This window comes from Molothrus ater, chromosome 4 (assembly GCF_012460135.2).
Source record: "Molothrus ater isolate BHLD 08-10-18 breed brown headed cowbird chromosome 4, BPBGC_Mater_1.1, whole genome shotgun sequence".
NCBI lineage: Eukaryota > Metazoa > Chordata > Aves > Passeriformes > Icteridae > Molothrus > Molothrus ater.
In genome coordinates this window covers 55,713,352-55,740,144 of record NC_050481.2, presented here as the reverse complement: position 1 = coordinate 55,740,144, position 26,793 = coordinate 55,713,352, and the positions used below count along the sequence as shown (strand labels likewise).

The 26,793-nt window shown below is 35.5% G+C and overlaps 1 protein-coding gene across 7 annotated transcripts in view; it reads right to left on the bottom strand.

The window, feature by feature from the left end:
- KCNIP4 (potassium voltage-gated channel interacting protein 4) overlaps window positions 1-26,793 on the bottom strand; it is a 389,884-nt gene that overhangs the window by 52,894 nt on the left and 310,197 nt on the right. The gene's annotated exons all lie outside the window — the stretch shown is intronic.

The following is a 26,793-nucleotide window of genomic DNA, read 5'->3' as shown; positions in this document are numbered from 1 at the left end:
TTTGAGGAGGATACCTTCATAGTGTTCACACTATTATCTAATTAAGATGAGTGGAAATAATTAGCCTGCAGTGCTCCAGGCAGTCATTGTAATGTGCTTTTTGAACATTTTATAGGAATTTAGAGAGAACTGCCTCAAAATGGTGAAATTAAAGCAGCTCATGCTTTTCAGTTCTGCTGAACTGGTCGCTGAGTCAGCTATCACCTAGGTCAGTCAGTCAGGAATAGGTAATTTCCAAGACTGCTCTCAAAGTCAACAGCAAATTTTCCATAGAATTCTGTAGGATTTGTCTGGAGGTTAAATTTTATATTCCATGCTTAAATTGCTAATATTTTTCTACAAATTTTTGTGGTTGGGGTAAAGCTGATTTTGGTTGGGGCTGATGGTGACATCACACTATCTTTGCACAGAAGACATCACATCTTTCTGGCATACCAAGAGTTTCCAGTTGCTAGGTTGCCAGTCTTAAGGTAAAGTGCTCCACTTTCCACTGATAATCTGTATCCTGCTTTCAAAAAATAACCTTTTTGACTAAGACAAAAGAGGGGCAGGAAAAAGTAATGAAGATGTTACCTTTCCCTTGTTCAAAAAAATCTAAAGAAAACAAAAATTGTGCCATTCATTAAATGCTTCATTAAAAATACTATAGAGTAGAAATAGAAGAAATTGGTATCACTCCTTCCTCTTCAGCAGCTAGCCTTGAAATCAAGTGTAACATTAGGTTCACATTTACATCTCCTTTGTACAGAGATGATTTTACTATAAATTATTTTATGTAGTTAGATGCAGTACACCCTACTAACAAAAAAGTAAGAGCAGTGTTTTATTTCAGTTTTTTTCTGGTTTCCTTAAGAGTGATGCAGCTACTTTTGTAGTTTTTACAACTGTGTGTACAGCTCCATCTTGAAAACCATTTCTAGGCACACAAGAGGTGACAGTCTAAGTTGGTTAGAGCGTGGTGCTAATAACACCAAGGTTGTGGGTTCCTTGAATCTGTAATTAAAAACACCTGGCATGTGAGCATGATGGATTTTAGTAAGACAGATTTGCAATCAGACTAGCTAGAAGTGAAAAATATGTTCTGTCAATCCCATCCCATAAGGACCATTGTGTAATTTGCTACAAAATGCAGAACTTCTAGTCAATCTTCTCATCCATCTTGACTACAGTTGCATTCAGAGACTATAATTAATTTCATATAGGCTGAAGAATTAATGTTCTGGATAGCAGTGATCATATACTGTAGCTTTTTCACTAGAGTTCTAAAGGTATTAATTAAAGAAGTCTCTTTGAAGCAATAAAATCTTTAAGTGGTGAATATAAGAACGTAACTGACAACAATTCCAAGTGCAGTTTAAAGTTTCAGAAGAATCAGAAGTCATGTATTTGCTGAAATATTATACACTATGATGCATTTGCACCACTTTGATATAATGTTTAAATAAGTTAAAAGAAACTATAATTTTTCCTCTTAGGAAAAATAAGTCTTTGCCTCTGTGGCAGACTCAAATGAATCTCTGGCTGAGGGTCCCTAGCTATTCCTCTCTTCCTTTACAGTGTTTCCCATGACAGCATCTGGCTGCTTAAGAACAGCCCTTTCCTTTGCAGAACTGGTTTTATTTCCTAATGCAGCTGAGAGCACATCTCTCTGAAACTAATTATTTTTAAATGCCTGGAGTAGTGATGTATTTGGGTGGGATTGAGAACAAATGCTAAATTTGGGCAAGTGCAAGCCTTCCTTGCTGTCAAGTTCACATAACACTGATGTGATCTTGTTTTCTATATCACATAGCTGGAGAGAAGGTGCAGTGTTATTGAAAGAAGAGAAAAAAATGTTTTCCTGCTGCTCCCTGCAGAAGAGAGAAATTAGGGTATTACAAGATACTTTCTGAGATTAGAAATTGCATTTATTGTCCTCTTTATTCAAGAAAGTTTTGAAAGGCATCTATTCTATTTCAGCTGAAGGATACCATGTAAAGCAAAATCTTGAAAAGATTAACTAGCAACAGCCTGAAAAATGTTAGATGATTATACACTGTCATAACAATGAGATTTATCTAACATGTGAAATATACAAAAAAATCCAAAGATATTTCTTTTAGTTTTTCTACTAATTACAATATTTTCAAGACTGGTTAATTCACAGAGCATTATGAGGGCAATTGGAGAAAAGGCCTTTGGATTTCACCAGCCAAAAATCCTAATAAAATTAGTTCCTTGAACAAAGAAATGTGAAATCTGGCTTAAAAAGGAACTTTGAAACCTTTGCAAAAAACATTAGGAAAAAAGCTTCAACTGAAACGTTCCATCCTAAATGCTTTGCTAACCATTGCAAAGGACATAAAGAACTAACACTGAATGATAAAATAAACATCACTTACTGAACAAGAGTGTAAAATTTTTGGTTTTGGACAGCTCTTTAAAGATGCTCTTCTCTATGAACCTACAATTGCATGCACAGGCACACACAGAAACACTGACTGCAGCATCCTAATGCTGACAACAACTCTTCCCTGTGGCAATTCAGGCCACAAGATAAAAGAAATAAAGTGCTGCAACAACTGGGGTTTGGTTACTTCCTTCTGACTTTGTAACTATTAAAATATGCAGTTTCCTGTGGTTTTTTCAAGTGCTCAATTTCTTCTCTTTTGCCTGCAGCTTCAATTTCCCCATATAAACTTCATAATTTAGTTCTCATTTGTTGTGTATTAATTACATTCCTAGTTCTAGTATCACCTGCACTCTGTTCAAAATCTGCTAATAAGATAAAATTCCTGTCTTGACACAAATATTTCATTCTGACAAGGAGTTAGTGCTTGCTGCTCTGTAACATGGATAGACATCTCTTCTAAGCTTGTCTCTCCCCATTGTTCCTCCAGCAGTAATACTCCTGTCTCATCTTAAGGAAACTCTCCACACTTTAAACACATGTAACTCATTTAGAGTACCAGCCTTAAAATAAGGTTGATGTCTTTGTTCTCTTAGTGATCTCTTGATCTCTTAGATCTCAGCTTTTCATCACCCAATTCTCTGAATTTCTAGCTGAGACTTTCAGAACTTCTATCAATATCTGTGCATGCGCAAGGAAATGAAAACTGGACCATGTTCTTTTTCCCATCCCTTTAAACTCTTTTATTTGTGCACTGAGCTACAACTAGATCAAATTTTCAGAGAAAAGCAAAGAACTGTGAATGACATGAATAAGGGCATTTAGGGAATGCATTGCTTTGTATTTTACTTGTATTAAATTTCTGCTTTTATCAATGACTCTTTATCTATCTACTTGTCACTTAAGTCCTACTATGTGTGGGAGGACAAGAATATTAATTTATATTCACACAGGACTCACTCATGTAAAGCCAAGCTGACTCTGATCCTTAGGCAAAATTCTCATACAGGATGATTATAAATTACAGTATTTTTCAAAAGCTTGAAAGAATCACTAGAAAGAACAAAAGAAAGACATGTGTCAGCTGCTGAACAGGAAGATGTGCTTGATTTTAACTTCAGGCAAAGAGCCTTTGCAGTGCTCTATCATGACCTGCATGAAACAAATTCTTACATTGAGACTGACAGAACTTTCAACTGTGCAGGAAGAACAAGTGCTGGGACCCCAGCTCTCATGGACTTAATTCTTGTGCTTTAAGTCAGTTATTTCCAAGCAAGTTGTACTTTCATGATCCTTATGGGTCCCTTCCAACTCAGGATATTTTATGATTCAGATTGTTGAGGAGGCTCCTGTATCTCATTTTTCTCTTCCTTACTTGTTGTCAATCAGAAAGAAATATATTTAACTTTTGGACATGAGAGGTCCTGGTGTGAGTCAGCTGTGACTTATATGCTATACATAAAATCCCTGTCTTTTTCATTTCCTATTCCTAAATGCTTTCTAATTAGCGTTCAAAATTTTCAGCTAAACCAGTGTAAACCATCTATGACAACATGTGTCAACTTGTGGTAAAAGGAGTGGCCAAAGAAACATCAATTGATGAGTCAATAAATCTGGGAGAAAGAGTAAGTAGGAAGCCCACTGAGTGCTGCAATGCTCCCATACAGGAAACAAGGACAGGCAAACTTCCAGTGGAGAAACCAACTTCCCCAAAGGTCCTATCATGAATAAAAAAAAAATACATTTGCAAAGTCCCTTTAGAGCAAAGGTTGATTTGGGAGTTCTGCCAGGGCAAATCTATTCAGTTCAGAGACTCCCCAGAGATCCTGACAAACCACACTCTTGCCATGCTAGAATAAATTGCCCTACTGATTCTGGTTTTTATCAGACTTAAAAGCACACAAATCCACTTGCTATATTTTTTACAGAAGGCTCTGATAGGTGGTTGGGTTTTTTTTTTAGTTTTCTTTTCCAAACCACTTCCAATCTTGAGTGCAATTAAATAAAATATTTTGGACATTTTTTTTGTTATAGTTTGGCAATTGTCCTCAAGCTGCTCTCTTGTCTTCAGATAGCCCATCCACACATGGGTATTGGCCATCTTGGGAATCTGGAAACTGTTGCCAGGAATAAATTGAAATTCCTTTTTAGTTTCTCAAGACTTCTTCAAAGTATTTCTTTCCCAGTGGAACAAAAAGGAGCTGTTTTTAAAGAAATAATTTTGGATTATTTCTTCAGAATCTCTGCGACATATCACTTCAGATCGATTGACACAGCAAACTCTTTAAAGTGTGAAATGTGGAGACTTCCCAGTAAGACTCAGACAATGTAAATAAGGCAAAAACAAAAAAGGAGACAAAAACCAACATTCATTATGGATTCTTATGCATGCATGCAAAAACCCATACAGCACAGCTGTCTAATGTCAGTGGCTAGAGCCTTGCTGTCTAATATGAGATCTGCAAAATCTAATGGTATTTGTTCCTCAATTTAAAATCAGGTGATCAGATAGAGATATAACCATATTCATTTATGGATAAATATATAGAAAGTTATATAAATTCTCAGAAAAAAAATACAGCATACTGAGAAAAATCTGGAATGACTACATATATTTTATTAATTTTTAAGTAATACACTAATTAAGACATGACCAAATAAATATTATAAGTAGATATGCAAATCTGTAGCAATTTCTTAAAAAGAACAAAATAGAAAGAATAATCTTACAGCCCCTGGCATATGATTTTCCAGTTATGTTTGAATAAAGCTCTCCACTTTTCTGGTCTAAGGTAATTTCAGCAGAAGAAGTACTCCATTTCTTATTATGTCCCTTAGATTCTCCTGCAGTAAAAAGTACATTACTTTTGAGAAGGTTCCTCAATGGCTAACAGCTAGGTGGTGAAAACCTATGGAAGAAAGATATGAGCAGCAGTAAGCTGTTCAATTTTCAGTCCTTTCTGCTTGTGGAATTTAACTTCAAGTAATATCTGAATACAGAAAATAGAATCCACATTAAAGAAGGTGAATACTCTGTTAGAAGCCATTTGCTTTGGTGTTCTGTACTACCAGTCAGTGATCAAACTGTGGTTGGTTAGTGTAGAGCGCTCAATAGATAATTTCTATTTGTAACTAGAAAAGCCCAAAAGCACTGAACAGTCCAAACACAAATCAGTAACAGAGAGTGTCTCAAGGGGTTCACTTTGTGATCCAATGCAGAAGCCAATAAATTAATAGATATTGTTGATCTATTTAAATGAAGTAAAATAGATGAGAGGTGGATTTTAGAACTGAGCTAAAATCAGAAGGAATGACTTGGCAGACCAGAGTACAGGAAATGATCTATGAACAGAGTAGGTATCTTGTAAAAACTTACCGAGGCAGCTTTGGAAGAGAAAGACTAGAACTAGTATCAATTATTAAGGCCTGGGAAGCAGAATTGAAACAACAACAGAGTGGAGAAACCTTTGCATAGAAAGTATCTTTCCATTTCTAGTCTTGAACATATTGACAAAATTACATATTTGTGAATTTTTAATACAGAGCACTACCAACACTTACAGGAAGACCAACAATTCTCACTTTACCTAATAGAAATTAAGAATAATGAAAGCAATTTGGTGAAAGAAGCAGTAGGAAGAGAAGGAGCCTTTTTAAATACCTTCTCAAAAGCCCATGTACATCCAACTCACGTAATTTTATTTACAGACACTAAGAATTTAAAAGAGCAATCCATAATTAATCAGAATTCCTTCCCTCCAATTTAGAATTATGTTGAGCTAGAAAGCAAATTCCCAATTATGGTATTTTTGCAAAAATTTCTCTTTTGGTAACAGGCTTCAAGAGAACAGCTTCTCTAGGCTGGATTTATCTACTTTTAAAGAAAAGTACCCACCTGAGTATTTTTTTTAAAAGAAAAAAAATTATATTAGGTATTGAAAAAATTATAACAGGCACAAAAACACGAGCTTGTATTTTCTAAAAAAAATGCCTAATTCAACAGTTTTCAAAGGTCTGCTAGGAGATATACAGAACAAAATCTTGTTTGCTTATAGAATTAGGACACTGGGGACACAGAAAAAGACATAGATTTATTTAAAAAGGAACAGTAATAATTTCAGATATTATTTCTGATATAAGTATTTAATGATAATTTTTGTGACTTATATGCACATTTTCTTATTAAGAAATAAAATGTCTCTACTAGTTTTGGCATCCTCAGAAGTGAGAAAAAACCCAATAAAAGCAGTAATAAAACCCACAGAATAAGCATACTGAAAGAGAAAAAAATATTTTGAACAAAACTAGCTGATCTTTTTATATATAAGTGGAATTTTTAAATTGATACTGTTAAACATAGGCTGTTACACCAGGAATATTTGCATGAAAGCTTTATCCTGCAAATTGGACAGGAATCTCTCAGAAAATGCCTGTTTGGGTGACCTGTGCCACAAGGTGATTTACTAGTCAGCTCAAAAAAGTAGAGCAGCGTTCTCACTCTTCATTTTCTTTCAGATCACTTAGGCTTGGGAAAAAGATTTGGAGGAATTGTCACTTTGCACAGTCAAACCAATTTGAGTGGCTGCACTGCACTGAACAGTGACTCAGAGGCTTGTACCATTTTGTCTGCAATTACCTACAGAGAAAATCTGTGCTCTGAAACTTCAGGAAATTACTGAGGTTCAGGAAGAGGGCCAGCAGGAAGATTTTTCTTTGAGATTTCCTAATAAAAACTTGGAATAACTGAGATAAAAGCATACCTAATAAACCATCAGCAATATTTTTTGGTGACTGTTTGGAATAAATGATTAATGATGGCTATAATCGTGCCAGCTAATTAAGCTTAAAAAAAAACAACCTGTAGGTGTTTGGTATTTTGGTATTGCTTTTGTTTTAGCGATGCAACAATTTTTTTCAAAGTGTCATTTCTATTTATAATTAATCATTTTTAGAAGATCTTTAGACTCTTTAACACTTTTTGCAATCTATGGAACTTTTATTATTGCTATCTAAATAAAAAAAAAAAAGAGGAACCAGGACAAAGAACATTGAGAAAGCAACCTGATGACCCATTGTTCAGTATCTCAGAATCAATAAGCAATTTACTACAGCACTCTGTTACAGTATAGCTTAATGTGTTCTTGAGATCAAACCTGGCTATTTTTCAGGGTGCAATATACTGCAAATTAGCATCTGCCATTTTCTTTCTCTCCTTGAGTAGCCAGTGACACAAGCATTATGGCAGTTAATTCAGAAATAAAAACTCATTACTCAACACATATATATATCTTTAGACATCTGAACAAAATACTAATGAAACTGTTTTTATTAGCGTGGTTTATTTTTGAGACTGAACTAATAGGTGTGAGAGGACAATAACCACACCAGGGTGAAAAATGTCTGAAGAAAGCAGTGGATAGCAATTTCTCTTGCGGGCACTTCTGTAGCCAGAAGTGATTGAGCCTTTAGGGTCCTGCTGACATTGGGGTTGTTACAGGTCCTTTTGTCAGACAGAACCACTGCCTGATAAACTCAAAATAGATATGTGCTAATTTCCTTACTAAAAGAGTTGTCAAATATTACAACAGGCTGCCCAGGGAAGTGGTGGAGTCACCATCTCTGGAGGGATTCAGGACATGTAAATGTGGCTCTTAGGGACAAGTTCAGTGCTGGACTTAGCAGGGCTGGTTGGACTCAAAAGAGTTCTTGGAGAGTTCTATGATTTGATTAGCAGATAGAAAATACTTGCACTGAAGTAAACAAGTGTTTATATTTATATACAGAAAATTCATTTCTAATGTCTCCTCAGTTCTGAGTTAACCATTTTTGAAACCACCCTGTCCAGAAGAATTTTTAGCTTTTAATTATGATGGTGGGGCAGCTGTATCAAAGGGAAAAAAAAGCTTATTTTTAAATTAAATTGGTTTTACTGGTGTATTTCTAAGTTGGAATGCAATTTTTCTATGTGTGATTTATTTAAAATATTTTTTAAAAGATTCACCTGGTGAATTAATTAACACAGACTTTGTAAAAGCATTATTTATTGTAGTCACTAAACATTCCCTATACAAATTCGTGTAACTAACAAATATCATTTGGCATTTGCTATTTTGTCTCATCCCCTCAGACAATGATGCTACTGAAAAAGATGTTGCATCACTTGCATCAAAACCTTTCCTAAAATGTCTTTAGGATATAATATACACTAAGGGAATTCAAAACAGCAGCAAAAATGTTATTTTATTCCCTCAAATTAGTTGTTCATAGCTTTTAGACTGTGAGCTTTTTCGGACTGTCAAGAACTTTATCATTTCACTTAAATGCTGCAGGGCTCATTACAGCTGAATAAATGAAATTCTTAGAACTGCTTAATTAAAGTTGTCTTCACTGCACTGTGTGTGTCTAAAAGGGCTCCACTGCATTCTTTAAGAGGTGGTTCCAACTGAAAATACTGTATTTCAAAATAATGTCAGTAATCATTTCAAAATAAGTTAAGAAAAAATTATGCACAAGCTTATCTTAGAGATGGAGATTCCACCTCTTGGAAGGCACATTTAAGACTTGCTACAACAGAAGCCCAAGCCTAATACAATCTTCTCAAATATTGCTAGGACTTGTTGAAATCTCTCATAGTGTGAAGTCTGTAGCAATGTTCTGACCTTAATGAAGAACCATTAAAGAATAAATCAAAACCTGCAAGTAGCACACATGGCTCTTTCCCTTAGGATGTTGTCTCAAAAACAAAAGCAGTAATTCCAGGAGCATAAAGCCAACAGCAGCAACAGCAGCAAATGAATGAATGAATGAATGAATGAATGAATGAATGAATGAATGAATGAATGAATGAATGAATGAAGAAGGAAAGAATTTGGCAGTTACTTCTACTGTGAAAGAGACACATCAAAGTATTAGTCTTTAGCTAAAAGTTACTCTTTAGCATTATGGTCCTTCAGAGCACATACACACTTCACAAACACAGCACAAGGTTCTTCACCAGGTTGTGGTGATTCTACTCAATCAAAAGAGCTAAAACATCCTAGGACATTTCAGGATAAATTTGTTTGAAAAGTTTTGACAGAAGTAGACACAGGAAAGATAGAAAGTAAGGGAGCAGCAGTCCTGTTCCTCCATGGAAATAGTTTGGATGAAAAAAAATCAGTTCTGAATTAAACCTTAAGAAGATAACCATGGTTTTGTACATAAGAACTATTTAACTGAAGAATTTTTCTACTGATTTAATGAAACTATCAATCTAATGATGTTTAAAAAACTCAAACGTGATGTGTATATATATATATATATGCTATATTTATGTATATATAATATATATGCTATATATATGTATATAAAAGCAATGCTGAATATTACCCAGACCCCTCTTGATAAACTCAGTGAAAATTATGTCAAGGATGGTGAGAATGAGATCATACTTTCTTCTTGAAGAAGTAAACAAATACTTGAATTTTATAAATTCAATCTCATACAAGGCAGAAATATTGTCTTGCTGGGTTGGGGGCAGAATGCACATGGCCTTTTAGGATTAAGGTCTGGGTTGGTAGTGAGATCTCACCTTCCTTTTGACCTTAAAAATGGAAAGACATCAGGAAATATATTCTAGAAATTTAGGCCAGCTAGCCATGTTATTCTCTAGCCTCTTCCTTGTCAACTGAGCATTACTATTTATCTATCCATATTTCTTCAGAAAGACATTGAAATCTGCTGCCACAGATTGTGGTCTTATTGAAATGTTCTTTACTGTATTTACTGTTAGTTCCTTCCAGATAGCAAATCCAGGGGAATATTTGTTGAGGTATGTGGAAAGCTATCCTGGTCCTCTTTTATTGCTGGCTATTGGGAATACACGCTGTGTTTTGAGAACAGAGACATTTGAGGGAGTCTAAAGCTCCCTTATGAAAGCTATAGTCCAATAATCAAAACCACCTGCAGCTGTTTTTTTCAGTAACACCACTGTGCATAAAGAAACACAGCAAGAAAATGTTTCACCTTTTTTCCCCTCTGTTGCAACCAAAAGAAAGAATAAAGGACCTACATGTCACATGCATATATTAGAAGTACTGGATGACTAAAACTTGAAAGGCCCATGTAATCCTGGAAGATCCTGCATGCTTAACTAAAACAGCTTCTTTTCCCAGTCAGAATACCAAGTTAGTCTAAATTATTTCATTAAAAATGTCAAAATGGGACTCTGATAGACCTTGAACCCTCCACAGAAAAAATTTTGTCGTTCAGATTGCTCCTGGGTGTTTTCCATTATATTTCTTTTGTAGTCCAATAAGATTCACACTAATGATCTGAAATGAAAATTCGCCCCAGGGAACATCTGATTAAAATGTCAAATATTGAGGAACAAGGACTCATCAGCAATCATAAATTTATAATACTGATGGCAGATGAAATTGTATCATTTTCCAGCAAGCAATATAGTATCCAAGAAGGGGTGGATTTGAAGCCATCCTAAGATTGAATTATGTAGACAGGAACTATATGGAAGAGCACATGGAAGTGACCTTTGTTCTGATTGACTAGCACATCCCGTTACACATAAAAGTTCATGGAGAATGAGTCATCTTCACTGACTTAGTAAATTAGCATCACCTGGGTATCACTATTACATATCCCTGTCTGTGTAACAGAAATGACTGAAATCACTCTTAACAATGAGAAGTTGCATAAAAAATGTGCAGGTGCTGGGAGGTATGAACTACTGCAGTTACAATGAAGTTACCAAGGCTATGCTAGTTTGGATTTGGTTGCTAAAATGCAGTTACATTAGAGAATTGAAACTGTATTATATCATGCTTGAGCAGTGGATAAAAAAGGAAGCAAAAAGAGCATTCCAAGATGCATAAAATAACATTTTCATTGTGGACATTTTGCTTTAGCTGCTCAAACATGATAGCCAGAAAGATAGTTTTGCAAGTCATTTAATACCACTTACAAGATAAATCGTTAAATTTTTGTGCAAATAATAATGCAGGCATTTTTTTAGCACTTATGCTGAAAAATGTTCATGAAAAAAGGCTGAAAAATGTTGATGAAGAAAGACTTCAAAAAAAAAAAATAAAAGAAAAGCCAAATATTTATTATGTGTCATTGATATTGTAAATACTTCCAAGCTGAGTTTATTGATGATATTCAAAAAAGGGGGGGAATTATAACTTTCTATATAGCATAAATGACTGATTTTGCTATTATTAAAAGGCTTTTCTGGCCAAAATCTACTTGTGAAAATCACATCCTAACACCTGCAAGTTACATGAAATAACTTCACAAATCATAAGATCAAAATAACTCTTCTAATGAAAGGTTTGGGAAGAACTGTGAGCACACTGGAGACAGGATTAGAATTCAAAGAGATTTTGACAGGCCAGGAAAAAAAAAAGTTAGTTGAGACAAGAGCAAAGTTCTCCCTGAAGAAAGAATGACTTGGCAAAATTAGTAAAACTTCAAGTATGGCTTTAGAGCAGTGTCAGGGAAGAGTTTTTCAAGGACACAGACCTGTAGAAGTGAGTTCACAATGAGCATCAGGAGTGAAATGGCCTCTGGTAGAAGGACCTTGGAAAAGCAGGGCATTTTTTCCTCTAAGGAGGATAAGACTGAAGGGAAACCATATAACAATCTTCACTCTGTGCAAAGTTGTCACAAAACCCAGACGCATATTCTAATGCCTGTTGGGTCACAACAGCATGTAATAATCTTAAATTTCAGAAAAGATATATATTAAGGGTTGGGATTTTTAAAAATCATTCTATTACAAGCAATCAGATTTCTTAGGCATATTGTGGACTCAACATTGCTTTAGTTGTTTCAAAACATTTGTCAGAAATGGCTAAAGCCTTAGACTAGGCAACAGAATAAATGACCACCTGACAGCATCACCACCTTTGTTTCTATGATAAGAGACAATTCCCTATGGAGAGCAAATGACCCCCATAAATTATAAATCCCTTTCCTTCTCTAAGTACAGCCTATCAAGGAGCTTCAGTTGGCTCAAGTGTGACTTTTTTTTGTATCCTTGAGTCAGGATTTGTGCCTCTATCTGAGTCTATGTTAGCCTAGCTGCTGATTAAGGCTGACCACTAGCATACCACTAACCCTGGTTCAGAACAGGCTGGTACAGTGCTGTGAGTGACCTCCCAGCAAAACACATGCACAGGCTCCTGAGGATGGGCTCCTTCCATCTTCTCCACCTTCACATACTTGGATAATGGATGGTTCTGGCTGTTCAGTATTCCAGTGAGACTGTAATTAGTAAATATTTATCAAGAATGTTTTATTAAGTGCATTAAGGAATGTAATAGCATCTAGCATAAGTTTAAAGAAGATACCAAGGTTTCTAATTTTACAAAACCATACAACTATGAATCATGTCAATCTTCACCTACATCAGGTAATTTATTATTTGAGCCTAATCTAATGAACACTTGCTTAAAGATCCTCTTCCCAAAAGCTGTCTGAAATTGAAATATTTCTGGTTTTCTTCTCATTTTGGGTGTCTTCCTAATAAGCACCAGGAAACAAAAAGTGTTAACAACCCAAATGAAGACAAAAAGATGCATTTTGGTAACTGCATTTTAAAAGTCTGTACACTATTTTCCTCAGTATGCATTTCTGTGCCTCTGTGAAGAATAACCACTTAGGAATCAGAACTGCCTGTAAGTCTGGTGAGGCAGAAGATCTGTGGCAAGATCAAGTGTGCAGTTTCAATTATTAAAACAACATTCCTTCTGGCTTGTAGCAACATTAGTGCTGCCTCCTCCAGGGTAAGGGATGGGAAAAGCAGCTATTTACTGGTGTTTGAGCTCTGTAATGTTTCTGTCTGGCACTTAAAAAATCTAATTTCCTGTGAATGGGTCTTATGTTATCATCCATCACAACGCTTTTGTTTTGGTTCCTCACTAATATTGCCCATAACAGCTTGGACTGATGACTGTGGTCCTTCCAAAATGCAGAGGCTTGGACCCAAATCAAAACAGACACTGGTCAAACAGCATGTTTTAGGGCAGAACCAGCAACACAGCCACTTTCTCTTCTCATTTCTCAGGCTTTAATGACAGGTCTTCTTTATCTAATTTTAGGGCACCTGGAGTGTAACTCTACTGCTGTCACCAGACTGTATCATTATTAATTCAAAAGCACTGAAAGCTGAATGAAAGCATCTGTCAACTGAACTTTAAAATCACCCAGTTATTTGATTGTTTGGACACATTCATTGGGAAGTATACACCATAAATTGTGTGTTTATAATAGGCAGAGATACTATTTTTTGCACATGTCCTCCTATACATATCTTAAAACACACAACCAGTATTTTGATACTGAGATCTGTGCTCAGAAAAATAAGAAAAACATGAGCTAAACTATGAAGAGTTTAAGTACAAAATGCATGCAAACCCAGTCAATTCTGCTTAGTTCTGAAAAATGAGCCAAGATACACATAAAGTTTATTACATCAAAAAGGTATTAAAAAAATGCTTGGCACCACTAGTGCTTGTTTTTAAGTCAGCAGAACAAAACACTGTTTTTAGAGGAAGTGGTATCTATTCTACATTAAAACAAGTCTGAACCCTAAATTTATTTGGCAGTAGAGCCTGTCCCCTATAATATCTAGATGAGAATTAGTGGAAGCAGGTTAGGCATCTGAGCTAGCACTATCAGAAGTCACACACCAAGATAAACATTTTCATGGTGGGATAATCACTGTTTCTGTTAATAACCTCTTCCTAGTCACTATATGTCTCATACAAAGTCCCAAAGTAATAAATTTCAATCAATATGTCTCTGCAACTTCAAGCTTTTCTCCACTCTGAGATAATTACAACTCTCTGCTCCTTTAGAAAGAACATTTCTTCAGAAAAAAACAATTTCACTCAGAATGTGGCCCTTGTGATCTAAGAAATCCTAAACCATCTGGGCAGCAAATATGTGAGGGAAAATAAGCAAAACAAAATATCGCAAAAAGAGCTACCATGGGAGCTTTATGATTTACATTAAAGCTTTGCTATCAAAATCACCCCTGGTGTGTAACACACAATGAATACCCAAAGATGATGAGACATTCAGATTTGAAACCCTCTTAAACAATTCAGTTTATGCCACTGCTTTTCTGCATAAAAAGCAAACTCCTATACTCATCAACAACCAAAGCTGAAAATACACAGGGATTGAGCTATATTCAGGCAGAGGATACACAAATTATTATCATCCTCATTTTACAATTTTGAGACCTAAGCAACAGAAATTATAAATCACGACTTCAAAGTGAAACTTAATTGAATGGAAGAAACTTGTGTACTGCATGAGATTCTTCCAATATACTCTCCACAAACTCCCCCAAATGTAAATAGGTAACAAACACACTAATCAGGCATAGTCAGATGAATTGAAATTTGGGTGGTAGCCCATGTATTTGCTTCAAATACCCAAATAATTGCATGTTGGAGAGAAAATAGGAGTAAGTTAAGCTGTAATGAAAAGGCTACAGGTGCACGGATTTGGTCAACTAACAGATCTAAGAAGTTTTGGCATAAAAACACCTGTGGCAACTTCTTTAATAGCTGTTGCCATGGAGACACAAAAAAAAAAAAAGAAAGGGGAACAACTTTGGGGTATTAAAAAAGATGAAAGCATGATATGTGACTGCCACTCTGCAGTTATCATCTTGGTCGTTGAGAGCCAAGTTTGTAACAATAACAACAAGCCAGAATGTTTCTGAGATCTGTGAGTGGAACCAACCCTCTCTTTGTTCTTACAGTTCCCTTCTTGTCGGGCAGGAAAGACAAACAGATGTTTTACTGGAGCCTATGAAGGTCATTCAAGAAAAAAACAACTCAGTATGTGAAGAAAGATATATGTTTCTGTCCTTTTGTTGTTTTTATTAGCAGCATTAAGACATTTAACCAGGAAAATAATACTTCTTTATGGTATACTTGCAATCTTGCAGTCATTCAACATTTAGAGTAAAGAACTATTTGAGTTCTATATATACTATTTTCTATATACCATACTGAAACTTCCTGCTCACCCAGACAGTATCAGTTTAACAGACAGCCTTATCAAGGATGTTTATATTTATGTCTCTCTTTACCTCTCCATCACAGTTTTTTGAAACAATTATTTTAACTCTTTTAATGGGCAAATTTCTCTTCACAGCTCTTCATATGAGTACTGAGACAATACCTTGTAGCAAATATTAACACCAAAATAACAAGGCTTTTATGAAATATTTTGATGCAATAAACAGTAGTAGTCTAAATAACCTAACAACAGGAAAGGTGAGCTGGACAAAGGATCCCCTTATTTTGAAGTGACAGAGAAAGTAAAAATCTGCATGTATTACTTGATCATAAAATGGCTATCAACAACTGATCTGAAGTGACCATGACAGAAGAATGCTTTAGAGAAAGTTTAAAACTCTGAGTTTTTGGTATCAAGCAGAAACATGCAATGATAGAATGCAAAATTCTGCTCAGTCATGTTTGTCATAGATGAACTGAAGATAGAATGGTGGAAGATAAAAATTCCCAGGATGACCTGAACTTGTTTAGCTCAGTTAAGGGAATACCAAGAAAGAATATGTCTCTTGTCAGCAAATATATCAAAAATGCAAACTTGAGAACTGGAAATAATGCTCTGTGAGCCAAAGAATATTAGAACAAATGCATATGAAATGACTGCAGACACTCTGAAGCTGGATACTAACAAAATTTTTATTTACCATGAAACCTGGGCTCCTTCAACTGCTCTAGTAAGATCAAGAATATATCTAGTTTCAAGGTAAATGTTTGGTAGCACAGCTCAAAATATTATATGATTCAGTGAATGAGTATTTACCCAGGATTTATTTCTACTTGTGGTTGGTTTAACTGGCAAGGCTGTGACAGCAGTGGGGTGGCTGCAGAACCCTATGCCTTGGCAGGACAATATTTCCTGAAGGAAGTTTCAGCCTGTGGAGAGACCAAGCTGGAGGTGCAGGTCATGGGAAGGAGATCCAGAAAAGGGAGGAGCACAGAAAAAGTGTGAGGAGGAAGGAGCTAGAAAGGGAAACAGTTATGGACTGACTGCAACCCCTCATTCCCCTTCTCCCCGTGCTGCTGCCATGGAAGAGGAGGTAATAAAAAAGCCAGCATCCTGTCTTTATGTCCTCCCATGAGCTTTTCCATCACATTTGCCCTCCATCCTGTTAATCAGACACTGCTAATAAATTACAGATCATTGGATCTCACTAGTCATTTCCAGCTACACATTCTTTTATGTAACAAATAACTGATTGGTTACTGATCAGTAACAGCTCTACAACTGTTTTCCTTTGGCTGCTTGCTCCATCACAGACTGCTGTTGAAGTCTATAATGTCATTAGTTATGTAACTGCAGAACACCAGCAGTTTAGACGGAGTTGTCCAGAGGTGTATGGAAAATTAGAGAAATAAAGGAAAGGGAAACACTGCTCATAAGTTAGATGGCATGAAATAAGATGAGAGTGATGTGAATGAAGTCATCTTCCCTTGGTATGCTCTATTTCACTTTTAAGAAAGAGAAAAACAAGCCTTTATCTCACCTTGCTGTTATGAGAGGAACCATGAAATTTGATACACTGGGCCAGAAACACCAAAGTATCAGTTAGGAAATCAGAATGCAAGATACAGTGTGGTCCGAGCTGGAAAAACCATGCTGTAGCACTGCAGCAAAACAGCTTCTAAAAATCTCTGGTTAGTTCTTGTAGAATGGATAAGGAAACATTGCTTAGGGAATCCAGGAGATTTAGTCTTGCAGTTATAGAAAATAATCACTGGTTCTACAGGAAAATATGCAAAGATGAGTACCATAACTTATAAGTCAGGGGTTTGTATCTCTTCCCTAAAGTTTTCCCTCTGGAAAGGAATCAACAAATAATCCTCCTGAATCTCTTCTAAATTCCTTCATTGATTTTTTAGTGCAAGTTCTATCAGGATTATATTTAAGAGAGGATAAAAGCAGCTAGCCAGAACCAAATCCTATCATAACTGCTTGAGGATTTGTTGAAGCAGCCTGAATGCTGTTTCCTTCTTACATCCCAGGAGACCACATTGTGAACATTAAGTTCCTTTAGAAAATGTTGATGTTATAAACACATTCTGAAATAACAGCTAACTTAAAAGACTATTGCATCTTTCTATTTTAATTGGTTGAGTTTTATAGCCAGCAATCATCACAATTTTGTTAAATCTGCCTTTGCCGATAACTCCTTGAGCTGTTATTTTGGGTTTACTTACCAAAACAACATTGTTAAAATGTAAATTTGGTTTTCAGTCTCCAGATGTTGTTTCAGGATATAATGTTTGCCAGACAGTGAGCATTAGTAGTGAGAGGCAAGATCTCCCACAGCCTAGTTTCCTAGGCCTTATGACCATTGCAAATTCTCCCAAAAGCCTCAATTGCTAAACCCCCATCATTTTCCAGAGCACTAGTTTGACCAATGTTTTGGTTTACAATTAAGCTCCTCTGGATTAAACAACAGTTACAGCATGTAGTATGTGCCACCTGTAAAAAACTCCAATACACTTTATCCCGTCTCTAGGTATCTCATCAAATATTAAAAAAAGGTGAAAAATTATTTCTTCAATAATGAATTTTTCCTTTCTACTTGAATCAGAGTTGTGTGAGTAATGTATGGTTCTTCCTTATCTCTCTGATATTAATTTTTACCCTTCAACAAAATCTGTCTCATCTACTCTCCCTCTACAAAACACGGGATCTGAAAACATCTTTTACAACTTTCATGCATGTTCATCAGATATCTTTCTCAGATGTTCAAAGATCACGTGTGGCAAGACTCAAAATTGTTCAAAAATACTTTCACATTAATAAGTTGAATCAAAGTTTGGCCATCCTTTGTTAGCTTGTTTCCCCAATATGGAGGTAGAAAGTGGAGTACAATAGGAGTTTTCAGTCTGACACAGTTACAAGTACAGAGTTCAAATTCTCAAAGTGAGTTTGGAAATTATACATAGTTATATTCCCTAAATCACCATGGTAATTATTGTGACCCAGAACAATGACCTTCATTTTAAAGTAATTTTAATTATGAACATTGGTGAATTGCAGCGGTTTGGGAGAGAAACTGGGGCAAAGCTTTGCCATCTCCCTGGTGCAATGCGGGTGCTCCAGAAGAATTCTATGAGAATGTGTCAGGGTAGGAGTCCTTCTCAAGTCTTGGTCCCTTGGGGTATATTGTCCAGTTAGCACCTTGCAACATTCACAAATCCTTTAGCACCTTTCAGTGAACTTCACTAAAGCACAGTGTTGGGTTATGGTTTGGCCAAAATCATGGTTTGGCAAAATAATCTGCTGGTTGAAAAAATGTCTAACTAAGCGCTTGTTGGGTCTAAATACTCACATAAAGTGGTACTATCTCTGTGGGTATGTAAAGTTCTGAGGTAATACCAGAAAAAGTACATAGGAAATGACAAAAGTTGACCTTTTTTTCTTTTTTTGTAACTACTTTTACTTATATTTAATTGTACATATCTGTTGGGTTTTTTTCCACTGGCTGTTTTTGAAAGTTGTACACCTACTGCAGCTTCATTTCAGCCAAAAATGTGTACATTATACTGAGGCTTTAGCTTTTAAATTGTTTGTTAGCTGAACTGACAGTCTAAGAGGAACTTTTTGGCTGTCTCGTTAGATGTAAACAGGACTTTGAGTTAAAAAACTGTTATAATTGCAAATTTGTTTATGTAAGCAGCTTTTCCTTTTAGTTAGGGAACATAAATACTTTTAGGAAAAAGCACATGTCATAAACCTGTTGAAAATATCAAAAAGACTATGTCCCTGACATATATCCTGTCTTGTGTTTAACTAATATTAAGATTATTTTTCCACAATTAGACTGAGCAGTTTAGTTTAGTGGTCTTGTTATTAATGAACTCTTCAGTAAAAGAAGTTATTGAGAGTTACAGTTCAGTTTGCACATTTTTTGGGGGAGTATAGCATCCCATCCTATTTCTTGTCTTAGTGGTAATACAAAACATGTCTATCTACCAATGAGGGATTCACTCCTATCTTTCCTCATTAGTAGAGCATTTCTGTTCAAATCCTTGCAGAATTAAAAGAAAAAAATAGATAAACATCTCATATTTCCATGAACATACAATGTAGTAAAACATGTGCAGGGGCATTTACCGAAGAACCGGTGATACCCAGTTACAAATCACTCCTATGTCCAGAACCTCAGCCTCACACAGTAGGCATAAGATACTGCTTAATTACACAGCTCAACAGCCCAACCTTTCTTCACACTGTCTTTTTTATTCCAGCTTGACATGGGTTTTCTCCCAGTTTTTATTGTACCATCTACTTTGAAATTTCAGAGATTCAGTGTCTCTGGCCCTGACTGAAAATCTGTCTCAATAAGCCATACACTCAGAGTAATTCTGCTTTTTACCAGTCAGATATAAAGGGAGCACAATATAAACTACAAGGAGCCTGTTCTGCTCTGGCATCAGGATAGAAGCCATGAAACCACATAAAACAGACACAATGAAAAATCTCCTTCCAGCTTGTGTGAAGATAAGCATAACAGATGTACCAGAAATTACAGTAATACAGATTATTCCCGATTGTATCTTTCACCAGCAGGAACAAGTATCCCAAACACTGGGAAATAAAGGATGCATTTCTTACATCATCACTGACTTTGACAGTGATCTTGGTGAACCATCACTCCTTGAGTTTTATAATAGATATACAAAAGAATAATAAACCACACTCCATTTGTCTGCTCTGTCTATTGTTTTATAGCAAAAAATACAGAGGTGAACATATTGGAAAACTAAATCAGTAGGTACCTGTCAGAAGTAAAAACCAGAAATAAAAAAGAAGTCAGTAATAAAGCCAGTGAGGATCTTGGAATAAAGGACAGTGGGAGTGGTAAAATGAATGCTAAGAAAAACTCTGTAACTACATTTTAGTGAGGAATGCAGTTAACTTGACAAATATTTTATAAAGTCTAAAATGGCTCAAAAAATCACACATACAACTTAGTAAAGAAGTCAAGAGAAAACAATATTTACAATTTTCTTATTGGCATGAGGGAACAACACTGTCAGTAGAAATCTGTCTCATTTTAGTTTTACCATGCTCTGAAACACAGTTTACATCTGCAGTAATATGAGGGCATTAGAATTTATGTGAGCCCTATGTGTCTTTTCTCTTATATTAGAAAAAAAATCCCTTGCAAAAAAAATCCCCTGCAAAAAAAACCCCAAAAATCCCACCACCAACAACAAAAAAGCCAGAATGTTGCTGATCTGAGAGCAGACAGCAATGTTGGCGTAAGACGAAGAAGGGAAATTGGAAATGACAGTTTTCATTAGACCAAGTCAGAAAAAAATTAAATTGCTCATGATATAAAAATGAAATGACTGAGGTAATTTAAAGCAAGAGCAGAAATTTGTAAAAAATTAAAGTAGAGCTACAGAAGGTTTCTCAGTGGCCACAGATAAAGTCCTTATTAACACAGCAATGGGTGAGAAGGCTGTGAACCTACAAAATCTCCTCCACAACTACCAGAGGTCCAAGAAAGGACCAGTAACATGGACCACCATTTCCAGTGAGGAATTTCAAGAAGATAGAACACCTTCAAGTTTAAGAGATTACCTAAAGGAATTTTTAGATGGAAAATGAGAGCCGGTGTTTATGGTAGAAGAGGGTAGGAATTTCTCTACTCGTAATGGAGAAACACAAAAGGTTTAACTCAAATTTTAAGTCATAGAGGCTCAGAGAGGGAGCAGGTTGTTGATCTCGTGTTACAGAAAAGGGGGAGAAGGGAAGCTTTACATCAATTTTTTGTACAATGTATTGTATGGATAAATGAACCAATAAATAAAATCATCCCAACAAGGAAAGTGACAAACCCCATGCAAGTAGAGATGATAAAGTTCATATGACTGAATTTTACATATACTTGTATCAAGAGGTTCTGAACCCAATAGGTGTTAAGATTAATACACTATTCTGTAATAGTCTGATAATGAAGCTGTTTCCAAGGGAACCAGACAAAATTTTGAAATTACTTTACATTATCAGTTATTTCACCTTGAAATAGAACATGGGATATAATTGTTACTCCAAAAAGTCTGAAAAGTAGATTTAACCTGCAAATCCTTTTGGTGAACAAGCTGAAATTTTATAAAAATATATTACTTTCTACGATATCTCTGATAGCCAGCTGAAGAGAGAGTATAGCAAAAACTCAAGGCTACTAATTAAATACTGAGAAAAAAGCACATTTTTATGTTTTAAGAAGTGCATATTGCCATGTAGAATAGGACCTGTGTAAAGGATAGGAGATGCATAATAATATATTTTGGATAATGTGCTTGTTGGAGTAATGGGATACAATTTTGGCATAGCACACTGAAAGAAGCCACCTTCAGAATAAACAGTGGATAAATTAGATTGTCTGTGATTTGTTTGGGATGGAATCTAAGGAAATTAGTAGTTCAGAAACGGAGGGTTTTTTCCCATAAAAAACTCAAGTGTATCCAAAACTGTGGCACACTCAAGTATATTCCAGGCAGTCTGGCACTTCTATCAGACCTTTGTGGAGTTCTGCTTCCATTGCAGAAGGGTTATTTCTCCATGTGGAACTCAAGCTCCTTTATGGGAATGAGAAACCCTTTCAGGGTGTTGAATGTAATCTTCAGAATTTCTAAATCTGAGAAAGTGTCTTGTGATCCCCAAGAAAATACATCAGTATTTTCTTCTAAGACACCATTTTAACAGAAGCTGGTGACAATATAGCAACATAAAAACACAAAGCCTTGGTGGATGGCTAATTTTAGCAAGTTTATATTTTATTTAGGTGAGGGTTTTGCATTTATCTACAATTCAGCCGTAAAATAACGTTTCATTTATGTACTCCTGCCTCATAATTCCTAGTTAATTTGGATTATTACATTTTAATAATTAAATTAAGGGGGTTTTTATCTGTGATCAGTAATACTAAGATTATAAGTAGTTAATAGGATAATACTACAGAGAACTACAAGTGTGGGTGTTCTACAACTTGCAGAATTGAAGGAAAAATTGTTAGAAAGATAAGTCTTCAAGTTGCCTATAGCAATTCTGATGAAATTACATTGGGTAAAAAAAGAGTGGCAAGCTAGAAGTCATTTCCTTGAAGAATTTATTGTCAAAGATGCCAAAACTGCTTCAGGTTCTGCCAAATATAAGATTACCCACATTGAATTTCAACAATTGTCCTCAGCTGTTGAGAACCAAGAAATGATGTGCACATGCCCCTTCTCAGTCCCACCAGATGGAACTCTGTTTAATTAAGTTTTGAGAAAAAAAAGGGGTTTTGGTTTGCCAAGGATATGAAATGGAGTAAGGCCTTATCCAGATGAAGGCTCCCTTTGGCACAGACTGATATGATACTGTCATGAACTTCTGAGGCTGCCAAAATGTTAGTGACATTACCACAAATACCAGTGATATTTTTTGAAAGATCCGAGTGACAAGTAACTATTATTTTCTGTGAACCTTCATTAACCCTGAATATATAAATGTAGTACACATTCTTTTATTTATCCCCGTATTTATGAAATCATTGTCATTAAGCCTTTAAGTACAACCAAATGCTGCAAGTAATTTTTGGGATGAGAGATTTCTCTGAACCTTCCACAAGCGAAAAGGAAAGTTTAGATTCAGGAAAAAAATATAGTAGAAGAGAAATTTCAGAAGTGATGACAAAGTAGCACCTCAAAAACACCTAGTAATTGCTCAAGCCTGCTCCAGAGGTGATAATACTTCTTTTTAAGCACTCCTTAGTCTGTCAGAGTGACTCACAAAAAAGCCAGGAGCCATTCTGAAGGCATTCCTTACTTTTCTCCCCAGCCCCACAGCAGAACACAGCTGTACACAGCCCAAATACTTTATTACATTCTCTAACAGGACGAATCACCTCACTTAGAAAACATTTTTGTACCAACAAGAGCACAATAGTAACCCACAACAATTCCATTACCTCATTTGATTTTTTGCCACTCTGACTCTGCATATTAATACAGTACATTTTTAACATGGTTTGTTGGACATCCATAAATTTCCACAGCAATCCAGCCATTACCTCATCTCTAGCTCAGCCATGTGCTCAGAGTTCTGCAGGATTTATTTATGTCTTTCAACTCAGAAATAGCAAGGATGGATTGCAGAGCTTTTTTGTGTCCATGAAACAACAGCAGTATCCATGTATCACTCTAGTAATTGTTGAGGAAGGTTGATTTTATAATGATGACTAATGTACATTTCTGGGTACATTGCAAGCAACATCATACTGGGTATAAATAAAAGGTTTTTATAATCAACGTGTCTTGCAAACTTCCCTTGCTTTTTGTGCCATAATACAGTGACACCACATGCTACTGATGAGAAGTCTCTGAGTGGATTTTCACTCATGCTTATTCATACCTGCCATCTTCACTACTGATCATTTTCTTGGTAAACCAAAGACAACACCATAAATTAGATTGAATGGCTAATCATGTATTTGACCCTAACAAGTAATAATTTCTCTGATTCTATTCTACCTTTCATTTTTTCTAAATTTATACAAACTTTACTCAACTGATTTTTAAGTGTTGAGACTTTAATGGAAATAATTGTCTTTTAATCTTCACATTCCTATGATTGTTTTCCTGGAAAGAAGAAATGTGCCTAGCATCCTGCAACATGAAATTCTTTGTGTCTTTAGAAATGTAATGGTTAGGAAGTTTCAAGCGAGGAAGTTGTAAACTCCTTAAAAGTGTCTAAGTCACAGCTGAGGCATATTATTACCAACACTAGTGCCATAGGAAAACCTTTGTAACCAGTTTTTAGGACAGACAATGTTACAGTCTCATTTGGCAGTAAAAGTTCAAGCCAAATATTTTTATAAAGACTGGTCAGAAAAGCATATGTAAATTCATATTTGGTTTACTCTGGTCCCAACTGAAAATGTCAGTCTGACATGCAGCCTTTCTCCTTGAACAAGGGGTTTTTTTTAAGTATACAGAAGAACAATGCTGGAAAATGATACAATTATACTCTCTACATCAATCTCTAACACTCTCTCAATCTCTAACACCAGTCATTGCAGGCATAACAGATCTGTGCAGATCAGACCAATTTCCCAAAGCCAGGAGCTGGACATGAATCCTAGCCTTGGTTTATTCTTTTCTACACTGATTCCTGTAATGCATGGAAACACATTTAGAAATACATAAGGTGACATCTTTAGTGCATCAGGCAACTTGTGAGGAGAAAAAATAGAATTTACTGTCTTTGAAAAGCTGGATAATGATGAACATCTACTTGATCACCAAAAGGGATCTCAATACAAGGGAATTATGATAGCTTCACATTCTAAAGCTTGGTAAAGCTTCTTTTAGTAAGTTAGGTTGGAACCTTTGGCTACAAGAAAATTCCAAAGTTTAGTTGACCCTGAGTGAGGGTAACTGAGTTCTCCCTAAAATAGATGAGCTTTCTCTTGCTCATTGACAAATATTACTGATAAAAATTTTCTTTTTAAAAAAGGCTGAAAGCCTGGCAGTCAAGATAACTTCTACCTTGGCAGCTGTAGCTAGAGTAACCTCCAGGCCTGAAAAATGCAGACTGCTTCAGAAGAATCGTTCATATTCCTTTTCCTTTCAGCAATTTTGTATATTTTCACCATTTATCTTAGAAACAATAGAACTTTTACCAAGGGAAAAGTTTGTTTCTTGCTAAAGCAATCAATTTTGTCTGGCCCTTCTCAAAGAAGAACCTCTAAAATATACTACTTTTCAATTTTTCACTGTTATAAATGTTTGTATAAAAAAATTATCATATATTCAATTATCTCTATTATTTATGGAGATAGTCAAAGTTGCACCACATATAATTACCACAATATTGTAAATTTCCTTGAATATTTTTTTCAATGAACAACACCTATAAATAAATTGGAAAATTTAGCTACATCTTTAGAATTACCAGTAAATCCATCAGTATTTAAAAGAAGGTGAATATTTGTGCCTTGGTCAGCAACTTTAATTATTCATTTTTTAAATGAACAAAAAATCCAACACTACCTTAGCATAGAAGACTGTGAGGTTTCATAATAAGAAATAAAGTATTGAATAAATGAAAAGCACTACAGCTCAGTCAACTCATTGATAACCTTAGAAAACACATTTCTACGTGCTTTCAATGCAGCAGACAATCATCATTTTGAGATATTAATTTCCTTTGGGCAGTAGGTAACAGTCCAAGTACTACCTAAGGTCTCCAGACCATTCCTCTCCTGGGAATGGAGACATCACTTTACTGTGGCAGAGAGGGTCTCAAAACCAGTTGCCTTTGCTGAGATATTCTTCTCTCTAGCTTGTGATCAAGGAAAGCTTAAAGATTGCAGAATGAGCCTAGAGGTGATTTTACTACAAATGAATTGCCAAGAAAGGTAGATTTCTTCACAGCTATTAAAACAGTCAGCCACTGTGATGCAGCACAGTTTGCCTACAGGATTTGCTTAAACCAAAGATATCTTTCAATTACTATACATGTGCCAGTAAAAAAACACAGCAAGCAAACAAAACCAGGGAAAACAAAATAAAAACATAACCAAAACAAAATGGCAATTAATAATTTGTGTCTCATTTTCATAATGCAATTTTTGGAATGGATAAATTTGTGCATCATCTGAAAAGGGGACTGAAAGTCCTTTGACATTTGATTTTCTTCTCCTAGCCAAAAAGTTCTATATTATTATTAATAGGTCTTATTAAACTAACAGTAGCAAGCAGACAATTTCACTCTGCAAAGAACAGAGAGGTAGAAGCTGACCTTTCTACTCTTTGAAAAACAGTAATTTATTCCTATTTTCTGAAGATCACTGTTTTGCTGATAGCAATAGGGAGGGCACATTCTGCATTTCTTATGTATTCTAAACACCCAATAGCTTTAACAATGAAGAATATAATCAAGGATTCTTCATGAAGAAATGGAAATTGGCAGAAAATGCAGAACAAGCCCTGAGTAGTTATACATTATAAATATATTCTGTGAACTATCACAACTGTGTGTTCTTATCAAAAATAGCTTTCACATGAAACAGGTGTTCAGAAAAATAACCAGCATAAGGTTCACTGCTTTCATTTGAATGTGACAGGTAAAATGCCTCAGCATGCATTAACCTAATTTAAAATATTGTTGAAGAAGGAATAATAAGAGAGAGGTTTTTTAGCCTGAAGTTCATTTCGATTACACTGAAAATATTATTCATAGTCTCTGCTGTCTGAAATTTGCTTTGCTGATGATGTGTACATAGCACTGAGTGTATTTTAAATACACATAGGGAAAGGGGAGGGAAGAGGTTGTCTGTCTCC